The sequence below is a fragment of the Rhinoderma darwinii genome, chromosome 1, assembly GCF_050947455.1.
Source record: "Rhinoderma darwinii isolate aRhiDar2 chromosome 1, aRhiDar2.hap1, whole genome shotgun sequence".
Lineage (NCBI taxonomy): Eukaryota > Metazoa > Chordata > Amphibia > Anura > Rhinodermatidae > Rhinoderma > Rhinoderma darwinii.
In genome coordinates, this window is record NC_134687.1 from 545485737 (window position 1) to 545507392 (window position 21656).

The following is a 21656-nucleotide window of genomic DNA, read 5'->3' on the forward strand; positions in this document are numbered from 1 at the left end:
TTATAAATTACATCTTAAAGAGGCTCTGTCACCAGATTTTGCAACCCCTATCTGCTATTGCAGCAGATAGGCGCTGCAATGTAGATTACAGTAACGTTTTTATTTTTAAAAAACGAGCATTTTTGGCCAAGTTATGACCATTTTTGTATTTATGCAAATGAGGCTTGCAAAAGTCCAAGTGGGCGTGTCGAAAAGTAAAAGTACAACTGGGCGTGTATTATGTGCATACATCGGGGCGTTTTTACTTCTTTTACTAGCTGGGCGTTCTGGCGAGAAGTATCATCCACTTCTCTACACAACGCCCAGCTTCTGGCAGTGCAGACAGCGTGTTCTCGAGAGATCACGCTGTGACGTCACTCACAGGTCCTGCATCGTGTCGGACGAGCGAGGACACATCGGCACCAGAGGCTACAGATGATTCTGCAGCAGCATCAGCGTTTGCAGGTAAGTCGATGTAGCTACTTACCTGCAAACGCTGATGCTGCTGCAGAATCAACTGTAGCCTCTGGTGCCGATGTGTCCTTGCTCGTCTGACATGATGCAGGACCTGGGGAAGTGACGTCACAGCGTGATCTGCCAGAAGCTGGGCGTTCTGAAGAGAAGTGGATGATGCTTCTCGTCAGAACGTCCAGCTAGTAAAAGAAGTAAAAACGCCCTGATGTACGCACATAATACACGCCCAGTTGTACTTTTACTTTTCAGCACGCCCAGTTGTACTTTTGCAAGCCTCATTTGCATAAATACAAAAATGGTCATAACTTGGCCAAAAATTCTCGTTTTTTAAAAATAAAAACGTTACTGTAATCTACATTGCAGCGCCTATCTGCTGCAATAGCAGATAGGGGTTGCAAAATCTGGTGACAGAGCCTCTTTAACTAAAGGCCATTTTACACAGGCCAATTATAGGGCAAATGAGCGTTTGCTGAAAGCTTGTTCCCGGTCATTGTGCTGTATAAACAGGGCAACGATTAGCCGATGAACGAGTAAAACGCTCGTTCATCGGCTGATTGTATAGTTAATGTAGCTGAAAATATTATTGTTGTCGGCAGCACATCTCCCTGTGTAACATGCCAACATGATAGAAATGTTATGGGGAAGAGCGATCATAGTAACGAGTATCATCGCCATACATATTTCCTTGTGAAAGGAGCACACAAGTGCCGATCAACTATCTGTCTCGTTGATTGCCGCTCGTTTACACTGCTCACGTTGGGCTGTGTAAGAGGACCCTTAGGCAGGGAGATGTGCTGCCAACAACGATAATATTTTAGGTTGCATATATGATACAATCAGCTGATGAACGATCGTTTACCCAGGGCAATGATCGGGAACCAGCGTTCTGTGAACGCTCGTTTGCCCGATAATTGGCCTGATAAATATTTTTGTATTTATGCAAATGAGGCTTGCAAAAGTACAACTGGGCGTGTATTATGTGCGTACATCGGGGCATTTTTACTACTTTTACTAGCTGGGTGTTCTGATGAGAAGCATCATCCACTTCTCTTCAGAACGCCCAGCTTCTGGCAGTGCAGATCTGTGACGTCACTCACAGGTCCTGCATCGTGTCGGCCACATCGGCACCAGAGGCTACAGTTGATTCTGCAGCAGCATCAGCGTTTGCAGGTAAGTAGCTACATCGATTTACCTGCAAACGCCGATGCTGCTGCAGAATCATCTGTAGCCTCTGGTGCCGATGTGTGACACGATGCAGGACCTGGGGAAGTGACGTCACAGCGTGATCTCTCGAGAACACGGCTGTGTCTGCACTGCCAGAAGCTGGGCGTTCTGAAGAGAAGTGGATGATGCTTATCATCAGAACGCCCAGCTAGTAAAAGTAGTAAAAACGCCCCGATGTACGCACATAATACACGCCCAGTTGTACTTTTACTTTTCAACACGCCCAGTTGTACTTTTGCAAGCCTCATTTGCATAAATACAAAAATGGTCATAACTTGGCCAAAAATGCTCATTTTTTAAAAATAAAAACGTTACTGTAATCTACATTGCAGCGCCTATCTGCTGCAATAGCAGATAGGGGTTGGAAAATCTGGTGACAGAGCCTCTTTAACTTTATTCTGCGGACCAGTACGATTCCGGCTATACCAAATTTTAGCACTTTTTTATATTTTACAACTTTTTGCTTAATAAAATTACTATTGTAAAAAGAATGTATTTTTTCTGTCGCCATGTTGTGAGAACCATAACTTTTTTCTGTCGACGGAGCTGTATGAGGGCTTTTTTTTGCGAGACGAGCTATAGTTTTTATAGGTACCATTTTTGGATACATGGCACTTTTTGATCACTTTTTATTCCAATTTTTGTAGGGCAAAGTGACAAAAAAAATGAAATTCTGGCATTGTTTTTCACAGTATTTATTTACGCCGTTTACCGCGTGGAATAAATAACATAATATTTTTTATAGTTCAGGCCGTTACGGACACGGTGATGCCAAATATGTATAGTTTATTTTAAAAAATCAATAACAAAGGACTTGATAAGGGAAAAAGGGCAATTGTGTTTTATTTTATTACTTTAAACTTTTATTATATTTCTTACAACTTTTATTTTCACTTTTTTTTACACTTTTTTTTACACTTTTCACTTGAAGGTCCAACTGTCAGATTATTTTTCTAATACATTGCAGTACCTATGTAGTGCAATGTATTAGATCTGTCAGTCATTCACTGACAGAAAGCTGATTAGGCTTCGCCTTTGGACGGGGCCTAATTGGCTTTCGTAATGGCAGAGCAGGATGCCATTGTTAAGCCTCTGGTTGCCATAGCAGCAGTTGGCAGCCTTGCTATAGCATGGCAGGGCTGCCGATCTGCTACCAACCACAAAGATGCAGCGATTGCTTTAGATCGCTGCATCTAAGGGGTTAATGGCAGGAATCGTAGCTAGCTCCGGTTCCTGCCGTTACAGGTGGATGTCAGCTGTAACATACAGCTGATGGCGCCGGCTCAGCTCGGTTGGGGCCTGAAAGTCTTCCATACTAGGCATACCGGGAGGTCAGTGTTAAGCCTCCGGTTGCCTTTGCAGCCACCGACACCCCCACAATTTCATTGCTGGGGTGCCGATGAGCTGCAAACACCTAAAATGCAGCAATCGCTTTTGACCTCTGCATTTAAGGGGTTAATGGCAGGGATCGGAGCAAACTTCGGTCCTCACCATTACCCCGGGGTGTCAGCTATAATATGCAGCCGACACCCGGGGATGGTGGCACCGACTTCTGAGCCGGTGTCCACCATTTGTCATATGGATATGGCAAAATATGGGAAGCACTAGCTTTACATGACGTATCCATACGACAAATGTCGGGAACGGGTTAAAACACTAAAAACAATGCAAAAATAGACGTTTTTTTCAATTCCCTCCAACAAAAAAAGTTAACAAAAGTCAATAAATATATTACATGCACCCAAAAAGGGTGCCAATGAAAAATACAATTCATCCTGCAAAAAAAAAAAATTAAGTTGTTAATGCAGTATATTTTCTTCCTTCAAGGATATGATTTTTTTTGTTTTTGTTTCATATTGTTTGAGATACACTTTAATTTGCAGGCAGTTGCCACCTGCTGTCCACTTTATTCCATTCAGGTTAAAAACACATTTGATTTTCCTTGTAACCCTGGTGTATAGCTTGTATATTTCCTATTCTAAAGGGTAATGTAGAAAATAGATATTTTTTTTGTTTTTGTTCACAATGAGGTGTGGAGAAACAAGAACTCACCTATATTGTGTTTTCTGGGTAAATGATAAAAAGAAAACTAGTGATTTTCGTTCCTCTACTTACAAACCCAATTGTTTTCCAGAACACTGTGTATATTGGCAGAGCTGGTCCTATATTAGCTCCACATATGCGCATACAGTTGTCAAGTCAAACAAGGGTTCTATCTATATACACATGGCGCTAGTGACAGGCTTAACAGCTAGAACACATGTTGAGGTACAGACCTTTAGCAGCAGTGACAAGTTGATGTCACGGAAAGAGTTATTTTCTGAAGTCACTGTCTAGTTCCAGTGCACTCCATCACGAGAACAGAAAATAATTACGTCTACTGTAGCTGTATGTGCTGCTTGTTGCGGTGGTAAAGATAGGAGGCCAAAAGTTTATCGCCAATGCATTACTTAACGGGGAGTAAATAAACTGGAGTACACTAAAGATGGCTGCGGATGGGTATGTCCTTATAAATTTATATAACTTTATCAATGCTTCAAGAAAATCTTTCCTCAGTTGGAATATTTAGTGGGATTTTGTTTAGGTCCAGTTCACACAGATTTTTTTGGCGATAATTTGGCATCAGAATGAGTGGCAAAAACACGTCCGAAACCGCCTCCCATCATTTCAGCTTTTAGCCACTCGCGGGAAAAAAGGGGCATGTCCTTTCTTGCCGCGGTTCCGCCTCTGAATTCCCATTGAAATCTAAGGCCTAGTTCACACAGAGTTTTTTCACGCTGAATTTTGACGCTGGAACAGTGTTGCAATCAGTGGCAAAAAAACGTCTGAAACCGCCTCCAATTGATTTTAAAGGGAGGCGGTTTTTTTCCGCAGCGGCTTATAGCCGCTCACGGTAAAAAAAAGTGTCATGACCTTTCTTGCCGCCATTCCGCCTCTGACTTTCCATTGAAATCAATGGGAGGCAGAGAAAGCGTTTTTCGGAGCGTTTTTTAGGCCGCAGGCGAAAAACACAGCGAGAACCGTGGTAAGAGAGTGCCGGCACATCTTAAACTACATTTATAACCAATACTATAACTTTAACATTGGGACATCCACTACGTCTAGCGGAAAGAAGTGTTGCATTTTTTTATAGCGTTAATCACATGATTTGCAATGTGCAAAATGCCACCTACAATAATAGTAAAATGAATGATTAGCAAAAAACGCCTCCAAAAACGCCTTGAAGTTCCGTTGCGGATTTTGCCGTGGATCCTCCACATTACTTGCAGATTTTGCTGTGGATTTTTCGCTGATTTCCCTCTTTGCAGGGTTATGTCGGTGACAATTCCGCAACATAATGAGCATGCTGAGCATTTTAAAATTTGCAGTATGCCCTGAAATCCACGCTGATTGTTTTCCGTTATGTGTGGATGGGGTTTTGAAAACCACATTCATATGTATAGTACTGTAAATTATTGCATTTTTGTTTTTGTCCGATCTGAAAATCTGTGACAAATCAGCTACATCCGAACGAACGAACGAACGAACGAACGAACGAACGAACGAGGGGTTTACAGATTTAGAGCCCTAGGGATGCAGTATCAAGTAGTAATTATTAAAATTGAAAACTATTGTATTTGTGTTCGCTGTCTTCCTGTAGAGACAAGCATCTTTACATTTAGTACTTATTCTTATTCATGAGGAGATTCAAAATTGAATTCACAAGATATAGGGAACAAAAAAATCCATTTCAACGAGTGAGAATAGGCACACAGACTATCAAATGAACACGTTAGCTCAATAAATCGCTGGTTTCAATAATTTGTTGATATTGAATCAAATCTCAAAAGTCCATTGTATAAAATATAGAATGTTCAGTCATTTCAATTCATGGCTGTATATCCTGTTGAATGAACACTTATGAATTGTGTCTTTAATAGTTTGTTGTATTGCATTATATTATGTTATTTAACCTGTGTACATGATGTGATTATTAACACTATATAAACATTGAAAGGGTTGGTACTGCCCAGGTTGGCATCATCTGCTTATCTAATGAGTGGTAAAATCCTGTGCAGGATGCCCCCTCCAAAGATACTGCAAGAAGAGAGGTTGGTGGGCAAGTAAGTACCAGGACCTCTTGCCCCAGGTTGTTAGTGGAGTAGTGGAGTGAATCAGCATTAGGAAGGGAGCCCCACTTTTACGTTTGCTATAGGACCCCTTTGTCTCAAACCTAGATGCCAAGAGATCATAGTCCCATTTTTTTGTGTGGGAAAGCTAAGAACTGACACTAGACACTCCATTCCACCTATTACCAGGGGCACATATTGCAATTTATCACAGTGCACAATCTGAGTTACCCAATTAAAAATATAAGACCTTATTCAGACATTTTATTTTTGGTCAGTATTATGCATCCGTATTTTGTAGCTAAAGTCAGGAGTGGATGCAAAGAGAAGTATAAATATTTCCATTATATTTTTAGTGTTTAGGATCCATTCCTGGTTTTGGCTTCAAAATACTGACCAAATCTGCAATGTGTGAATGAGGCCTAATAAATTAGCTGTTTAAATTTTTTCTTTTTATTTTATTCCTTTAAATTTAGATTACGTGTTATATTGAGCAATTTTAGATTAAATGTCAGTCGGAGCTACTATTCACTGACTTTATGTATCATTGTAACAAAGGTGTGGGAAGCATGAATATAGGCTACTTACATAAATATATATGCACATACATATTAGGAGTTCTATACCGTTTTATGACTGTGGGAAGCCATGCCCCATTGTTAGCAAAGCCTATTGTCCAGACCGAACGCTGAACCTGTCCAGAAAATGCCCGCAGATTAAGTGGCATGGGATAAGACACGTCTACCAGCCATCTCCCCTGAAACACACAATACGGAGCTGTTTTCAGGCGAAAACAGCTCCTGATTTTCAGACGTTTTTTTAACAACTCGCGTTTTTCGCTGCGTTTTTTATGGCCGTTTTTGGAGCTGTTTTTCAATGGAGTCAATCAAAAACACCTCCAAAAACGTCCCAAGAAGTGTCCTGCACTTCTTTTGACGAGCCGCCATTTTACGTGTCGTATTTTGACAGCGACGCGTAAAATAAAGGCTCGTGGGAACAGAACATCGTAATTCCCATTGAAAGCAATGGGCAGAAGTTTTTAGGCATATTGGGGGAGTTTTTCCAGGCGTTATTCAACGTGTAAAACGCCCGAATTACATCCAAAAACACTATGTGTGAACATACCCTTACTGTCTGTCTTTTACCCACTTCTGACCTTCCAGGTACATTTGCATTACTGACTCTCACAGACTCTGTTGATCAGCATCTGCTTCGTTACGGCGGAGTGGCCCAGTGGGTCCACATACCTGCAAGTCATTACAATTTGTAGCATACCACTGTTGCCACATCATCTGTCACACATGGCGGAGGTAGTGTTATGGCATAGGGATGTATGGCTGCCAATGGAACTGTCATTGGTTTTTAGGGATGGTGTGATTGCGGATAGAAGTAGCAGGATAAATTCTGAAGTGTTTAAAGCGAGACTTTCTGCTCAGATTCAGTCAAATGCTGTAAAACTGATAGGGCGGCGCTTCACAGTACGGATAGATAATGACCCAAAACAAACCAACTTAAGAGCTTCTAAAGGCAAAGGAATGGAATGTTGTTTAATGTCGAGGAAGTCACCAGACCTCAGCCCAATTGAGCATACTTTTTACTTACTGAATACAAAACTAAGGCAGAAAGAGCCACAAACAAGAAGCATCTGAAGGCGACTGCAGTAAAGACCTAGCAAAGCGTCTCAAGGGAGGAAACTTATCATCTGGTGAAGTCCACGGGTTCCAGACTTCAGCCAGTCATTGATTTGCATCCAAGTATTAAAAATAATCCTTATATTTATAATTATACTATTTTGTCCAATTGCTTTGGAGCCCGTGATAATGGAGGGACTATGTGGAAAATGTCTGTAATTTCTAAGTGGTTAATACAATATTTTTGTCAAAGCTGCATGTCTACACTTCAATCACATCTTCATTACTTAGTTTAGAGTCCATTGTGGTGATTACAGAAGTGAAATTATGAAAATTGTGTTACTATCTAAATACTTCTGGACTTGGCTGTATAATACTCTATATCGGGGTGCACAAACTTTTCTGGATTGAAGGCCACATTGTCAGATTGTAACACTCCCAAGAGCCGCAATAAATCTTAAATTTGTATTCCCATCCGTTACATATATATAGAATATTGACAGTATATGTCATAAATGTCTGATAGATGGAGCTTCCCTGCTCTGTTGTTTGGCCCTTCATTGCAGTTTATAAGAGTCACGGAAATAGATGAGCATTTCACAACTTCCAGAAACTATTGGGGCATGCCCAGACGTGGCGGAATTCTTCCGCAACTGTCCGCATCAATGCCGTACAGAATTTGCGTTGCAGATTCTGTTGCGGATCTGCCCAAAATGGGCATTAAATTGATGCGGACTAGCCGCTGCGTATTGAGGTCAAAGTACTTCCCTTCTCTCTATCAGTGCAGGATAGACCTAGAAATACACATAGGTCCAGCCAGAATGAAGAAATGTCATGTTAAAAAACCAATACGCTCCGCAGCACACATAACATCTACATTACATCTGCGGACTTCATTGCGGAATTTTGAATCTCCATTGAAGTCAATGGAGAAATTCCGCAATGAGTCCGCAACCAGTGCGCCACACGTCCGCAACAACCATTGTATGCTGCGGACACCAGATTCCGCACCGCAGCCTATGCTCCGCAGCGGAATTGTCCGCAACGTGCAAACAAACCCTACTAAAAAGTTGTGGAAGGCAATGGAGAAACGGGTCTCCGCAGCGGAATTCCAGAGCAATTCCGCCACGTCTGGCCATACCCTTATGGAGAGAGGTGCATGTATGTGCAGCTATCTCTCCTTTTCATCTCCTCTCTGGAGTGCCAAACCTATCTATCCTGTGAATGTGCTATAAATGTCTCAGGTAGGAATACCCCTGTGGTATGCCTAGTGCAGAGCCTAAGTGGGGTGGTGCATGACACAAGGATTCAAAGAGCACCAAAGAGGATACCAGTCATGGTCAGCACTAGTCATAACACAGCAAGAGTTTTGCTTGGATTGTTCCATTAAGTTGCTTAAAATAAAATGTATGTAGCCACACAGTTCTCACCATATTAGCAACACCGAGAAGTATATGTCTGTATCCTGATGGTTTATGGTTGCACAGAAAGGCATTGTGGGCTACCTGTGATCCCGGGCCGCAGGTCTTATACCCCTGCTACACCTTCCTTATGTACCTTAATGGTGCTGCCTTTTTTGGTTGTTATTTTTATACTAAGACTATAGACTTCCAACAGTGGTCTCCAACTCATGACTCTCCAGCTGTTGCAAAACTGTATTTTTATTACACTTTGACAGCTGTCATTGTAAGGCTCTATTCACGTCACGTTTTTGCATCCTGTTGAAAGGTACTGTTTTTTTTAAGATTAGAAAAAAATGTAGCTTTAAAACAGGATGCAACGGGATGCCTATCTAGCCTAAAGGCTGGTCTACACGGGCCTATGCTTTCTATATGGGGACGAACGATCGTTAATACAATTGTTTGGTCTCTATCAGTTTGCATCATTGTTGGCAGCACGTCCTGTTTTTACACGGAGAGATGTGCTGCTAAAATCGATGATTTTCTAGCATGCATAAACTATGTGATCAGCCGTTGAACGAGTATTTGCTGCCCTGTTTACAAAGGCCAATAATCAGGAACTCTCTTTTGGCCGCTTTTTGGCCTGTGTAATGGGCCTTACATCATCTCATTTACAATTTTTTTCATCTGCATGAGAATAAATTGTGAGGATGAGTTAGGAGCTGCAGACTTGATGTCTAGTGCTGTATATTCAAGTCATCCAGAAAATCTATTATAAAAAGGCCAAATAATACAGATTTTTTTTTTAGACTTCTACTAGTTAATTGTTTCCAAACTGCTATAATCGTTTAAAAAATACAAATTTGGCCATTTTTAGGCCTCATGCCCCCTTCAGTTATTTTGTCCAGGGTGCAATCCATTTTTTTAACTGATAGCACCCTGACACATTCATTTCTATGGGGCCATGCACACTTCCGTTGTTTTAACGGAACCGTGTGGCCGTTCAGACAGTAAGAGTAGGACAGGTTCTACTCCTGCCCGTTTTTGACAACACAGTCTCGGCCTTTTCATTAATTTGGTCCGTTGAAACAATGGAATGCAAGCAGAAGCCATCCGTGTGCGGTCCGTGTTTCACCTATCCATCATTAGCAGCTGTACGACGACCAACGGAGGTGTGCATGAGGCCTTAAACATTAAAACATTGCTATTTATTCACAACATGCAGAAATAAAAGAGTTGCACACTCAGGGGTATTTTGCAGTAATCTCATCATTATGATTTCATAGGAAATTTCTGTTATCTCAGGAAGAATTCATTGATGGAAAGGCAGCAGATAGCTACAGTAGAAAATGTGTTTCTGGAAACAGTGGAATTCAGATACGCTTAAACTTACACATGAATATGACCAAGAAAAAACAAAGAGGAATGTAGAGAATTAATATGAAGGGAAAGGAAAGGCATGTATATAAAAAAGGAGAGATGGTGATAAGAAGGACATGAGGAGCTGGAAGAAGTTGTCATGGCCTAAATATCATGCATTATTTTAGAGGCTTGGAAATATCTGATTCAGGTCTAGAAGCAGGTGGTGTTTATATAGCTCATTGGGTTGTGTTTGCTGCACCCCAAGCACTAGTCATATAAGTGACCATTGTCACCCCCTCCACCTTCCGCTACTATAACAACACTGTCCCTTCTTCCCTTGCAATGATTATAACTGTAACTCCCAACAGTACTCAGAACAGTGCCAGTAGTCACATCAGTGTCACCCACTCTCCCTGCATGGTCACAACATTTATTTCTCTCCTCCTATTAGTCACAGCAATGCATTCCCCTTTCTGCCAGTAATCACAGCAATGCCCTGCTTCTCCCTCCAGTAGTCACAGAAGTCCCTTTCCACCTTATGGCCAGTAGTCAGCAGTACCTTCTCCCTCACCAAAGTTGTCACAGCTCCATACATTTAGAACTAGGTGAAAGTACCACGGCTGCTAAAAGCATAGATGTCTGGAAGCAAGAAATGTTCCGGAGTGTAATGGCAATGGTGGGTGCCACTACTTCTGGTGGACCCTGCCGCCGGGTTGCTCACCTCTGTCGCCGACATCCTGGTTCAGTAGGTATATCGACATTCCTTGCCTCCCCCGGTGGGCATGAATACCTATGCGCCTCTGCTCACCGCCACTTTCCTCTGCCCTGTGCTGCACAAGGTCTCATAGTTAGCACGCGTTCCCTTGATGGTTATTTAAGGGCAAGCATGCACATTCACAATCTTCCCAACCTATCGTAGATGCACAGTTCCTACTTATAGCAGTCTCACTGGTCACCTACCTGTTGCCTACCTGTGTCTTGCTGCAAGCCTGTGACCCGCTACCTGCTACGTAAAGTGACCTCTGACCCGTTCCAGCCTGTTACGGTATCTTCTGCCTGTTCCTGGTCCATTGGGCCAGCTTCTACTCACACCTGGACCACCTCAGGAGGTAGCGACCTTGTAGTCCCCCTGCAGAAAAGTCCAGATCCCCATACGGGGGTTAAAGGGTGAATACTGAGGTGGCTACTTAGACAATGTCCTTAGAAGTGGCCAATAGTCAAACTGTTGAGTAGCACAGTAGGTTCACAACCCGCTGGTTATTACACAAGGCTGATTTTCTGGTAACCAAGCTAATTTGGCAACTAGGTTTTGTCCAGCCCTGCATTATAAAGAGTAGAAGAGCAGAGTGGGGTGTATGTATATTCTGTCTATGGGACCGAATAACTAAGCATTTGTTATGACTGTGTTGAATAATAGATATGATTTTCTTTTTCTTAACCATTGTAGATTTATTTGTTGCGATTTCTAGGTATTGATGTCGACATGGATATGTTAATTTTTATTCTTGTCAAATAAATGTTTCTAGAATATGCAGCCAGCTATAATTACATTAACAATAAAGCCATGATAGGACAATATATACTGTAGCATGTTTGTTAACTGTTTCCAGTCAGAAAAGAGATAGTAATAGAGATACCAAGAAAGAGGTTATCAAATGTGGAACATTGTTCTGCTGTCTTACTTGAGAGACTGAACACCGCCATACACAATAGATAGCTGGTCGGTTCCATATAAATCGGCGGTATCGGCCAACATTCTTCTAATGTGTATAGCCACTATAAGGCTCTGATGACACCATGTTTGATGTGTACATTGAGCATATGCACCGGGAGATACTCCTGATGCATACGCTGAACATACCCATAGAGGCCTATGGACCCGGTGAATGCCAAAAGAGTGTCCTTGGCATTCACCGGGCATTTTTATAGTGGTATACCTTTTGTTTTACTGTATAGGAAAGTGTAGCTCACTATATTTTCCTATATAGTCGGTTGCATTTGTCACATACTTCTGGAGATTTCCCCAGTGTATACGCATGTATATACAGTATATATGCATGTCTATTTTATGTGATGTGAACGGCCAATCCTATACTGCCATGCCCTAATAACCATTTGATGGAGCTGAAAATACTTTCTAACTGCATGATAATTGCATCTACCCAAGTACCTCCATCCAATACAAGATTAATAGCAGCAACATTTGGAATTTATTCACCTGCTGCATCTATATAAGAACTGAGCTTTGCAATAGATTTAGAATTTGCAAATGAAGCATTTGCAATCTGTTCTCTTGCCAATGATTTTATCAGAAACAATAAAATTTTTAATGGGGAACAATGCGTTGAAGCCAGCAACTTTTTTTCTGATATAAATAGGTGAGGTAGACTAGAACAGCTGTATAAGTAGATAAGACAGTGTTGCATTGCTGGCTACATTGTATTCAGTGTTCCCAAAAATAGGACTAAAATGTTGCATTGGTTTAGATATGTATCTACATCTAAGACTGGACATTTTCAATTTACTGTTATCTAAAATACATATTTATCAAGCTATCAACAGTCTCTGATCAGTTGTTAGAGTAGGCAGTGCGGTACTCAGAATAATTTAGCTCAACATTGTGCAGTGTAAGTTATCTATGGAATCAACATGCATTGATAATGGAGAGTACTGACTATGATCCAAGCAGGTGAAGGACTTTAGGCATCCCAGTATATCTGACATCTGTGTTGCAGCATTTTTTATGTAATATCCTTATGCATACAAAGTTATTTATCAGGCAAATTATCGGGCAAACGAGCGTTCACAGAACGCTGGTTCCCGATCATTGCCCTGGGTAAACGATCGTTCATCAGCTGATTGTATCATATATGCAACCTAAAATATTATCGTTGTCGGCAGCACATCTCCCTGCCTAAGGGTCCTCTTACACAGCCCAACGTGAGCAGTGTAAACGAGCGGCAATCAACGAGACAGATAGTTGATCGGCACTTGTTTGCTCCTTTCACAAGGAAATATGTATGGGGATGATACCCGTTACTATGATCGCTCGTCCCCATAACATTTCTATCATGTTGGCAGCACGTCTCCATGCTTACACAGGGAGATGTGCTGCCGACAACAATAATATTTTCAGCTACATTAACTATACAATCAGCCGATGAACGAGCGTTTTACTCGTTCATCGGCTAATCGTTGCCCTGTTTACACAGGACAATGACCGGGAACAAGCGTTCTGCAAATGGTCATTAGTTAAAGGAGTTATCCTTTTTGGACAATACATTTTGGTTTGACGATAAGCTGATCAGAAGTTGTCCTGCTGCTGGTACCCTGAGTGATCAGCTTTAATCTGTAAAGCATTATACAGTTCTCACTAAAATCAATGGGCTGTCCGTGCAATGTACTATTGTGCTAAATTCCCCAGAGGAAAAGGGTAAAAGGGTATTTGAAAATGGGTTTCCTTAGCAAGTTCCCCCCTTTAAGGTGTACCCTCATTAGAAAAATTGCTACAATTTCAAGCAGTGGCAGTCTCAATCTAGGGAGAGGAAGTCAAATTCCCAAGGGTCACCCTTAGAACCTCTTATCAACCACTGCTTTTGTGATGCAGGATATATATATATATATATATATATATATATATATATATATATATATATATATATATATATATAGAGAGAGATTGTGCTCCCTCAAGTTACTTTACTATAAACTGAAGCTATTGCAGCCTGAGGGATCACTGTATACTGTGTACTTCTTACTGTATATTGTTTGCTACTACTGTATAATAAATCACTGAAAAAGAACTATATTATATTTCAAATCACTGAACGGGCCATACTTACTCATGGGGGAGGTACTCACACCACCTCCCAAAAGGACGGAGACAAAACACAATGCTACGTAGAGGGAGATTACACAGGGGCAATATACTGATGAACACCCACTCACACGCCTACTACTCATGAGGGGGGTGGCTGCTTAATATTATCATTGCACACACATGTAGCTTTTATAAGAGTGTCAGTCACATGGTTACATGTAGTTCACCATGCTGGCATACAGCCTATTAGTCATGCCCATAATACTAATATTGCATCCTGCTGGGTTGTGGTGTGTGTACCTGCCCTCATGAGTAAGTTTGGCCTGTTCAGTGGTTTTAGTACTGTATAATAATTTGAAAATCAATTTGCAGATTATCATCTATTTAGAATAATAATGAATCATAAATAATTATCTGGGAATTCTAATTCTTAACAAGATCGGAGTATCCACTTTTTACAAGCAATAATTAAAATAGTCCAATGTGCTCAACCACCCTCTTAGGAACTACAGTATCAGTCACAACAAATGATTGTGACATTCTATCTTGAAGTGTTAAACTTTCCAGAAGATCTCAGTATTCCTTTCTTTTCTATTTTCAATATTCTCCTTTTTCTATTTAGCATGGTGACTAATATTTTATGTGAAGTCTTATACTGTATTAATATCTGATGCCGCATTTAATATACATATCTTTATCAGTTACAAGTGTAAATTTTAGAACACTTATGCTCACTTATCTGCAATGGCTGTCTATTAAATCCAGAAAACAGTTCAAGTTATGGCTATCTCAAAAAGCTATGCATAATTCCCGCAATGTCTATATCACTTTGCTTACCTCTGTGTAATATCTACTTGTGCCCTTTGTTGAAGAGATACTTATGACTATTGTCTTCCATTATTAAAATCTTCCATTCATGTCTCCAAGTTTTCCCCTGTGCTGCACCTTTATTCTGGAATGCTCTTTCTCAATCTAATATCTAACAATAATTTTTTTAATGCATCCTGAAATCAAATCTTTCAATGGCAATTATCACACTTCATAAATCCCTAAATACCATTGTAGGTCTTGATTGTTACCGCTTTTCGGTTACTTAATTACTATACCACCCTAAACCCCTCAGATCACAGCTGGGTCCCTATCTTATTCAGCATAATTTATAACCTTCATATTGACATGTATCTTCCAAACAAGCACTTCCACCTACTGCAGGGAACCCTCATCCTTCGCAGATTTTATGCTCTAGCTAGCAGCATCCTTTCTCTTTTCGTCTTATTGTTTTTAGAGGTTTTTTTTGTATGCATAATATGTCTGCAGTTTCTGTAATTTGTAAGTACTTTGTATTCCCTGATTGTAAAACACTGCAGAATGTTTTCACTATATACAATAAATAAAGAATAATAGCCATATGTATTGTCAGATGTAACATTTAGCTCATATATCATGCAGATTCATATATGAGGTTTATTATACATGAAGATCAGTCTATTGGGTGGAGACCTATATGTTGATACATCGAAACGTCCTATATGTCTAATATCCATACAGGTATCCGGCACCTTATGTCATAATCATATGAGTATCTGCGGCCTAGGCTAGTATAAACAGCATAGGATTTACTTCTCAGGGTCCAGTAGACGCAAAGCCCTCCCTGGTAAGATACTGATCAGCCAGTGTGCATGTAACGGAGACAGGATTTTTATCAAAGAGATGGCCAAAATCAGTACAACTAAACATTATTCTATCAAAATCGACATCATAGTGCATAATAATATATCATATGCATTGAATGGAGACTCATGCACCAATTGCCATTGCATAAATTACAATCTAGCTGTAAGTCTAAGGACCAGTTGCCCTTTCCTGCTATGTCACCCTTGGACATAGGAATGGAAATCAGACCATAACGCTATGCCAATAACTGCGCCTACCTGCGTCTACCTGTGCAGCTGAAGTCCCTCCCCTTGTTTTGCTACCACCACTGCTGCCAGTCTCCTCATAGTGGCATGTATGCCCACACTGTTACACATTTTCCTGACTTTGCCTTTTGATCGCGGCATGCCTAACTTGTATCTATCTTATCATGTTGCATGAATTCCGCCAGCCCTGACCTCGGATTTGTATGACCACACTTCTGTTTATTAATGCTTTTATCTTGCTATGGAAATACTATCTGCAAGAAGTCGGCGATCTTGGGATTCCCCGCACAAAGCGGGGCGTTTTAAGATGAAGATTGTAAAATCCCTTAGACTCTGCCGCACCTGGTTTAGCCTTTGTCCAATCTAATAGTAACACAGTCGGTCCACGCTCTTGTCCCATGGACTGACTATGACACTGGCCCTAAATGTGTAAACACACTTGTGCTAATATTTATTTTTTTACTTCTATACTGACACCAATTGGAGATTAGTGTAGCAGAGGAACATGAACAACAAGCAGTTGTTCTGGAGACAATAGATCGTCAGAAGGCTGGAATATATTAACATATTACAGTGATATAAATTATTCTGGACAGTCTATAAAAATATACTTACATATTATTTACATATTGTTTGTATATTTCAAAGATAGAAATGTGGCATTAATATTAATAGGACAAAAAATTCATGTTCATTGCAATGTCTTGAAATATTTACAAGAAAGTAAGATCAATTGCAAACTAATTTAGGTGGCTGCATTAAAATGTTAGAGGCCGGATCTGAAAATGTTCTGTTAAGAATATCTTGGTAGACACCTCATACATCCATCAGAATTATACACTACTTGCTTTCAACCTTATACCAGTTTGTCCACATGCTTTTGAAAAGGGCATTACATTGAGAGGTAGTAGTTGCAGTCGTTGTGGCCTTGGTGTTTGAAGGAACCCGGAGGCCTCTCTGCTACATAAGAGGAGGCACCATTGGGGCACCATGGTACAGATTTTCCATCGGGGTCCGGTAGCTTCAAGTTACGCCTCCGGCCTTTGAGTATATTTTCAGATTGCCAATCCAGTATGTGAGGAGCCAATTTAAAAGCTCGTATAAATAATCAAATTGCTTCAAGTACATGACAAATAATACATTTTTCTAGTCATAGCCTAGATCCATTAATTGTCTCATTTTGATTATAAGCATCCTGGCGTCACATCTAATAATTTATCTATTTCATTATATTCCTAAGGCTGAAGCTCCTCTGAAACAAGAGCATTAATCATCTTAAAGGCGGTTTAGATGCATTAGCAAATACAGATAATATATGAGATGAATATTTATCTGTGTTGTAAATATTGAGCTGAACTTACAAGTGAGAGGCAATTAATTCTCATCAACCGTATTGAAATGGGTTAGTACATGCAGAAATATAACCCGCCATTATGTATTGTCACATGTGACACTGATTAACAGCTGCATGGCGTCGTTTTCATATTTGTTTTGCAGGTTATTGGACTTTTAATTAAAAGGGTGAAAGACAAAGAACAGAAAGTTTAATTATGATAAGTGTTACAGTGTTGATTTTCTGTTTGAACAGGCTCGAAGCGCTGCCGATAGCTTGGCCAAGGTGGTTCATTGAGTGTGTAAAAAAGATTGTTTTCATCATTCAAAAGCAGTAAGATGAACATTGCACAGGCGGGAAAATCAGTATGGAATTATAATAAAAGCAAAAATAACCTAAACAGGCTCCCCAAGGTCAGTCGGTACAATGACACGTATAATCTTTTGAAGCTGGGACTGAGCCTGGAAATTTATTCTAAAGCAATATCCGAGCCACCTTCCTCAATGTCTGGTTTAGAATTCAAAGATCACTCGCTCTGAATCATTTACTTTCTGTAAACCATTGAGTCATAAACAGTCATAATTTCCTTTTCCTAGTTTAGAAGTGCCATGTTTGCTTTCTAAGACTTCTCTAGCTGGAGGTTTTCCTTTTTTGTTTTTATTTTTTACTACGGCATTGCCCTCAGGCCTGTTCTGACCTTCCTTATCCCTTGCTAATCTGGTTATATTGTTCAAAACCGAGACTTTCTTCCTTGATGTATTAATGTCAGTAAACTGTTTCACTGTGGAGCAAAGAGACAACTTGTTATTCGTCTGTCAGTACTATTCATAAGTCTAGACTGCATTAAACAGCTGGAAGAAGGTAGAAAATCCCACATGACTTGGCAATTTACCTTTCATACTGAGATTCAGATTTTACAATGCATTCTGTACTAGACAACTTGCATTTCATCTATTCACCTCACATCCATTATAAAATTAAGTCCCACACACTGCTTAATGTCAGCTAAAACTATTCGTCATTAAAACGTATTCCAGGCTCTGCATGTGGAATATTTCTATAAGATTTATTGCCCTATTTTGCAAAGTCCTCACCTATAAAGAACCACAGTTGTCCACCTCTGAGTCATTTGTCACAAACATTGATTATTCTCTTCATGTCGAAAATTCAACCCAACTACCTCTACATTTTCAAGGTTCCTTCCATTTCTTTCTTTAAGGATGAGGAAATGGCAAGGTTTCTAATCCTCATACAATTACTAGGCCAAAGCTTTCTTCTGACTGGTGGTTGTTGCCCTTGAGCACTGAACTTGAGGGACGTTGTTGCATGTGACAAGTGCTTTCATTGTGCTTTTGTTTGCCATGCTAAGGCCATATAAATGATTGATGGTATTCATTCAGTTCAAGATACAGCTTGTCTAACTTCTAACTTTTATCTCATAAAAATTCAGAGTGCAGTGACTAAAGGAATTATTTCTCTAGTGTGTGTGTCGAGATACTTTTCTACTACGTGTAGAAATAATATGGTCAGTTGTTGCCACATTAAAAAATTATTTTGAGGCTAATCATTTTAATCACATTTGCTTTTGCTATTACAGTATTGAGCATAATAAGAAGAACCAAAGGAGACAGGGGTAAAAAAAAATAACATTGTATCAAAAGGAGCACTAAGTTACTTAAAGTCATCCTCATACAGATAATAAAGATTCTTATTCAACAGCACGTTTGAAGGACAGGTTGACACTAACATTAAAATAGCATATGGTATTTTAGTATTAGTGAATGGCATTACGTATAAAATTTGTGTATCAGTTATTATTTCCATCCTTTAAAGGAGGTAATATAAAATGTTACCAGGGAGTAAAAGCCAAATAAATGCTGTCTATAGGTAGTTTTAAACTCTATAAACTTTGAACTTGTGCTGTCAGGAACTATAACCAGCCGTGATGTTTTTAAGGATTGTTGGAATAAAACGTCTGCCCAATCTTTCCCGCTACTACTGATCGTGCTGCCAGAGACAGCTAGGCATCCATTAGGGAAGACAGAAGTAGTTTTTACCTGCATCTGCTTTCTCATACACTCATATACATTCTTGATATTAAACAAAGTCTCTTGGTCCTGCTGATCATGTGATCACAAAAATGTTTGTTGGTCCTGAGTCAGATATGCTGGGTCTAAATTGATCCAGCTTAGGTCTGATTCTGAAATATGTCATAGTAAAAGGGCTGTAACCTAGACCGCTATATAGCAGCAAAAAAGACTAAAAATGTAAGATAAAAATGCAAAGGTAGAACAATAATAATATCAATAATAGCAATAATAATATTAATATTAATAATAATAACAAAATACAACTTTTTCCTTCCCACCCCAAAAAGCACTAACCCAGATGCAACTACTGTAAGTACACCAAGTAGATCATGACAAAAATAAATTCTATTTTTGGTTTAGAATACATGATTAAAGAGAAGTGTTAAGAAACGTTTATTTTTTTATTTTTCTGTGCACTAAAACACTAATGCTTCCAAAAAATTATAAAGACTATGTATAAAATGAGTACCCCAAAAAAATACTTTAGTTAACTAACAAAATATTACTGACAAAACACAACACACACAGATTCTGCCCATTAAAGGGGTTCTCTGATTACCACAACCTTGTCCATGTGACCTACTAGGGGCCGCCCTCTATGAGACATAGCAAAGAGCCGCTGACATAGAGCAGTCCGTCAATGTATTACATAGGTGGCCATTCATTTGATGGCCTGCATGTAATACTATGTTTCTCCTGCAGTGGCCACTGCAGGCAAAATGTATGGTCATCCAGATCTTCATTAAAAAGGTTGTACAGGATTAAAAACAAACAAGGCTTCTTTCTTGCAGAAACAGCACCACACCTGTCCTAATTTTGTGTGTGGTATTGCACTATTTTACCACAACAGAAAGCACGTTTAGTACATGGGAGGTCTCAGCGTTCACCTGTTAATTGGCAGTTTATTCCATGCCCATCAAATAGTATAATACACAAAAAAAATCCTCAATATAATTTAATACAGTTAAATCATATATGCGTTCAGCAGAATATCATCTGCAATATATAAATGACAACATGTTTTTGGATCAGCTGATGCTTCATTAGGCCATCAGCGCAATGATGGAGGGTCTACTGGTCTAAAAGCTTGTCATTAACTTATTGGAGCTGATGCTTTGCTAAATGCAATAAATTTAAGTGCGTCATATTTTGCTGTGGATCACACTTTTTTACTTTTATACCTTTAGATATTTAGGCACAGCTAATACTTGTTGAGTTATGTTGCACACTTCCACTTCTTCACACAGAGCTGAGCCCAGCATGGCACTAACTAACCAATGGTATCTATCTGACAGAGAAGCCAGTGAGAAAAACATGTCTGCCAAGCTCAGAAATGGAAAGGTTTAAGGGAGTAAGTGGATGTTGCTATAAATAAGAACAGAAGAGTGAAAGCGTGCAGAATTATGGGTAAGGAGGTAGGGTATTTCTTTAATCCTGAACTTTAGATTTTTGCATGCTCCTCCTCAATACAGTAGTTTTTACACAAACTTTAAAGTTAAATTTAACTGAACACTTGTAGCATTCAGTGAATTCGGAAATCTAATTTTCCAGGTGAATTCCTGATTTAGTGGCCGCTGTAATTGATCGAAAACCTCTAGGTCTTCAGTTTTTGCTTCAGATACTGCTTAGACTGCGCCTACCTCTGATTTTTGGCTCCTTTTTAAGGGTTACAATTCAGAACATAAAATACTTCTGACCCTCTGGTCCCATCCCTGTAGAAGTAAAAGGGTCAAGCCCTAAATACCCATCTTTAATGGGTTAAAGACATTAATTGTTGATTAATGATTCTGTCTGCTTAATTATAAAAAAAACAGTCAAACTAGTTTATGAGTTAGCTCTTTTTGCCTTTTCATACTTTTCATTTACTAGCATGTGCCGCCATTTCTCCACTAGGGACATAAACCAGACACCCCCTTTCTTTGGATTAGTGACGTATTTCAGAAATTAGACCACCAGTCCTCAGAGATAAACATAAATTAAAATATTTAAAATTATAAATATAAATATCAATAAATAGTTGGGATAGAACCATTTAAAGCGTAGCTAAACTTTCGCCCAAAAAAATATTTAAACTGCTATTATGTCCCTCTATGTGAATACATTACTCCTAGCAATTTTTTTCACTTCAATGTACCTTTTTTGCAGCTTTTTGTCTTGTGAAACCGTCCACATCTATTTTCTCACACTTCCTGATTCTGGCCGGTTGCTAGGGGCGTGTCTAGGGGGCGTGTCTTACTGTGTGTGATGTTACGATCTGTCTATCTTTCATGGGCAGTGAACTCTGAGGTATAACTACAGTACTGGGAGCGAGCACT

The 21656-nt window shown here is 39.7% G+C and overlaps 1 protein-coding gene across 1 annotated transcript in view; it reads left to right on the forward strand.

Annotated features, from left to right (window-relative positions):
* The window catches only part of EDIL3 (EGF like repeats and discoidin domains 3), a 665920-nt gene that overhangs the window by 483118 nt on the left and 161146 nt on the right, over nucleotides 1–21656 (forward strand). The gene's annotated exons all lie outside the window — the stretch shown is intronic.